General features: G+C 32.4%; 1 pseudogene; it reads right to left on the reverse strand.

The window, feature by feature from the left end:
- Nucleotides 1-3211: 3211 nt before the first annotated feature.
- On the reverse strand, nucleotides 3212-3918 carry LOC148920318 (agamous-like MADS-box protein AGL80; annotated as a pseudogene).
- Nucleotides 3919-5195: the final 1277 nt, after the last annotated feature.

The raw sequence follows: 5195 nt of genomic DNA on the forward strand, positions 1-5195 counted from the left end.
GGTTGATATGCTATTCTATTGATGGGATTTCTTTGTACCTACACCAAGGAAATTATATAGGAATATGAAGAAGACTCAACAACCTCATTGTAAAGATAAATTGGATTTTATAGAAATCAAGGGTGCAATTCCATTTTGGTCATCCAAATTGTTATGCATTTTAGTTATAAAATCTATGTTATAGATTTTGTAATTATGGCGTTTACTATTAAGTAAAAGAATTTAATCTCTTGTCTGACTAAGTTACACAATTTGTTACTATTATATGCTAGTGTTGGAAATATATTTGTTCTATACGTAAACCAGTTGTACTTTTAAAGATTCAATGTTACGTATTAAACCACACATAAATTCGTTGGTAAGAAATTAGGAAATTAAAATTAGAGATGAAAATATGGGTAAGACAAGATCAGATTGGCTATCATACGCTCATTGCCAATTTGATTTTCAATAGACGTCATTTTCCCGCCCCATCCTGACAGTAGCTATTACTAGGGTGGCAATTTTCGATATGACCCGATACACGACTTGAAACCTGCACGATTAAATTTTTAGGTCAACCCACCATGACCCGTTTAATAAACGGGTGGATTTCGAGTCAACCCACCAACCCGCTAAAATACTTATGTATCCCTCCAACCCTCTAAAATACGCTTGTAACCCGCCAATCTGCTAACTCGTTTCTCTGTTTATTCTTCATTTTTTTAAAAATTTATCCTCTTTTTTTTCAGTCCTTTTAGTTGCTACCACTTAGTGGGTCCAATACATGACTCGAAACCCGCATGGGAAATTAGTGGGTAAATCCGACATGACACATTTATTAAACGGGTCGGGTTTGGGTTGAGTATTCTTGACATGTAAATGATCATGACACAACACGACCCATTTCTAGCTCTTTTTACTTTTAAAAATATATATATTTTTCTTCTTTTAAATAATTTAAAATGATTGAATATGCACAAGGTTAATTGTTTATTTTTTATAATGAGGTTATGCAATGAAAGTTTCAGTTTTCCCATTGTGATTATGTTATTGTATTTTTTTTTTTCTAACATGTTGTATATTGCTATTAGACCTGAATAACCATGAATAACCCATAGGTGGTAAGAGTAGTGGAGAGTTTACTCAAATCTTTCGGAGGACCGATTACAATAGTCTTTGAGACAAGCTTGACTAATATATTATACTCCTTTATTTGTTCTATGGGTTGGTCATGTTTGATATAAACTTATTTCGGCCATCATGGTTAATTATCTTTATCGGTGCATAATTGAATTATTCATGGTTATATCCAAGGTTTCAAATATTGATGGTTCTAGAAATATCGGTGATTTAAACATACGGAAATTTCGATGGAAATATCGGGACATTATTAATATCGATAAAATTGAATGAAAACCATGAAAGAAGATTAAACACACTATAATAATTTATTTATAATGATTTACTACAATATTTTATACTTCATACATTGCGTGATAAATATATATGAGTGACTTAGTACCGCATAGAGTTCCTATAAGGTTCAAATTTGAGTTATTTACAGTAACACCTCCTAAGGTTTTCGGCTTTTTCACAATTCTTTTTGAGGTTTTAGAAATTACAAGAACCCCCATGAGGTTTTAAACCTCATTTTTATTGATTTTTCATCCAAAATTGATAATATTCTCCAAATGACAAAGTTGGCCTTGCATATACTTCATTAAGGTTAATTTTGTCATTTGCGTAAGTTTTTTTTTCTTCAATGAAATCATCAATCTTTGGACAAACAATAAACAAAAAAGGGTTTTGTGAAAACAAACTGAAACCTCAATGGGTGTTCATATAATTTTTTAGACCTGAAGGGATTTTGTGAAAACACAAGAAACTTTAGGGGGTGTTAGTGTAAGTGAATCTTCAAATTTTTCATTGTCTTCATAATCTTGATATTATTGATATTATCGATATTATAGCGATATTTTGGCCAAATTGTTGAAGTGTGAGAAATTATCGACGTCGATATTTTTCGATATTATTGATACTTATACAATATGTGTATGGATATGTTACAAAATATCACATACCCGAAAAAACGATAATATCCTCGATATTTCGTCGATACTATCGATACTTTAGTTCTTAGTTATATCTAATGATGTTTGTCTTAGTGAGAGAATGTAAGAACTTTTAGGCCGTCAATACTTTCTTAACTTTTTATTGAAGTTTGAAAGAAAAATGAAATCAGTTATAGTTAGGACCCAAAAGTTAGAAAAAATGAAATGAAATAAGGCCTGTTCGTTTACATTTTCAAGGGCCATTTTCTGTTTTTGTTTTCTGTTTCCACTTAAAAACGTGTTTGGTTACTTGTTTTGAGAAACAAGCTTAAATCGTTTTCCTTAATTGTGTACAAAAGTTGAAAAAGGATAAAATATCGTTCTGGGCGTTTTCTGAAAACAAATGCAATCCAAATCCATCTGCTCTTTCCCTCACCTCTCGCCTCTTTCTCCTTCCCTAAAGTAAAACCCACACAAGGCACCACATCCCTCCTCCTCCTCTCTCTCTCTCTCTCTCTCTCTCTCTCTCTCTCCCCTACTGCCCATTGCTGAAAAATCCGAATACGAGGAAGTGGCCATGATCAATGAGCATATTCAATGATGTGCACTCTTATGGGATTTCTTGTGATTGTATGATGATGTTAAAGTTTTTGGTGTTTCTGTACGTAAGATGACGAGAGACAGAGAGAGAGAGAGAGATGGATTGTCGTGGATTTGGGGATGGGATGGGTTGAGGGATAATCTGTATTTATTTTGAAAAATAATAATTTGGATGGATAATAATTATTATTCTTAGATGCATATACTTGTTCAGTTTATTAATTAACCAACAAAATTCAACATTTTTATTTATCATTTTCACTTATTATTAAAGATAATTCTAAGTTTTTTGGAGAGAGAGAGAGAGTTAGAGAGACTTGATGGTAGAGACTAATGGTGTAACACAACACCCAATTGAGTGACATCTGCAACTAATATTTGAGTTGAGTGACCAAAATGTTACTCCGAGTATAGTTAATAGACCATTGCTACAAATAACCCTATTATCAAATTATACTATCCAATACGTTTTCACTGTTTTTATTTTTTGAATATGTTTTCCAATTAATCTATCAGATGTATTCTTGAATCCTGAAAATGCAAATTCGTTTTCTCGTTTTCATTTTTTGAAAATATTCTCAAAAAACATTCTCCAAAATCATGAAAGTGTTGCCACAAGATGCATGTGGTGGCAACTCCATGTTACCCATAACATTGCTGCTGCCGACACTAACAACAGACATGTTCTACTTTGCTTCTCCTTTTCTTTGCTAAAATAATTATACTAAGACGCTGTAGGGTTTCCATTCATCAGGGACAGTGGTGTTTTCCCCATCCCCATTAGGAGAAAAAGCACCTAATGGAAGATTTGTTTCATGCCCGAGGTACTCGATCCGTTTCCAGATCTCTTTCATCTCCAAAAACAAAACAAAACAAAACCAGTTAGTTCACTAGTTCCAAATTCATTCAATGGCTTACCTTCTTGAATTTGGGACATGATGATGTTCATCTCTATCTCTTTGTTCTTTCTATGAGTTTTGTTAGTTGTTCTTTTAGTTTAGCTAATCTATCCTTAAGGTATGTCTCTTGGTTCATCATCTTCATGCACCAATCTACTTCTGGTATCCTCTGAAACCTTGCGAGCAATTCTTCCGCAATTGGGTTTGAAGGCCACACAACCGGCTCCTTGTCGTCTGGGCCATAAATAATGGCAAAGCCATTCACGTCACAAAAGATGCCCAACTCACTCAATTTTTTTTAACAAGCCTTCCTTCCTTTTTCTAAAGTTGGTTTTCCTAGCACTATCATTCGTTATCCACGCTAGTTTGACCTTCTTCCTAGTCATGGTTTATATTGTATTCTATTGATGAGATTTCTTTGTACCGACACTAAGGAAATTATATAGAAATATGAAGAAGGCTGAACAACCTCATTGTTATGCATTTTAGTTATAAAATTTATGTTATAGATTTTGTAATTATGGCGTTTATTATTAAGTAAAAGAATTTAATCTCTTGTCTGACTAAGTTACGCAATTTGTTATTATTATATGCTAGTGTTGGAAATATATTTGTTCAATACGTAAACCAGTTGTACTTTTAAAGGTTCAATGTTACGTATTAAAGCACACATAAATTCATTGGTAAGAAATTAGGAAGTTAAAATTAGAGCGTTTATTATTAAGTAAAAGAATTTAATCTCTTGTCTGACTAAGTTACGTAATTTGTTACTATTATATGTAGGGCTGGTTGCAGTTTGATAACCACGAATTTTTGCCCAAACCGCAAACCGACCGACTATTTGTGGTATGGTAATTTTTGAAACTGCAAACCGACCACGAATTAGCGGTTTAAAACCGCAAGTTTTCAAGCATTCATAAAAATATAAATTTACAACCTAAATAAATAAATACACAACCTCAACTTCTCAAGTATATATAAATTCACAATCTCCTGAACTTCTCAAGCATTCACAACCTAAAGAAAATTAAAGTTACAATTCCAAGCATTCCAATTAAAGTTAAACTTCTCAAGCATTTCGATTCCAAATCCTTTAAAGTTACAAACCAAAAGGAAAATGCAAAGCAAAATGAATTAAAGTTACAACAAAAAGAAAAATCCAATTCAAAGTTAATTAAAGTTACAAACTAAAAGGAAAATGCAATGCACCAATGTTACAAACTAAAGTTACAAACTCAAGTATTGGTGGTGAGTGGATTTGAAGAACCCCGTTGTGGTGTTTGAGCACCAATGCTATCTACAAATAAAACAACATAGTTTAGTACATTTTATTATAATAAGAAGCAGACATATTCCAGAATTAACATTAACAGATTCAAAACCAAGCTCAAAACATTAACAGATTCTAAAATTAACATTAATAGATTCCAAATCAAGCTCAAAACATTAACATACAAAAAAATAGAACTTAATTCAAAACCAAATGCTCCAAGCTCAAAACAGAAATCTCCAAAGAGTTAATTCACTTCAGCAACAATCCCTGCAAAAATCAAATTTGACACTAGAAATTCCCAATTAAAACCTAAATTTCGAAACCCTATCTTTGAAACAATCAATTTTAGAAATTAGGAACACCATAATTTACCTCCAAATCAGAGTTTGG

The sequence above is a fragment of the Prunus mume genome, linkage group LG2 (genome assembly GCF_029339155.1).
Source record: "Prunus mume cultivar Tortuosa linkage group LG2, ASM2933915v1, whole genome shotgun sequence".
NCBI lineage: Eukaryota > Viridiplantae > Streptophyta > Magnoliopsida > Rosales > Rosaceae > Prunus > Prunus mume.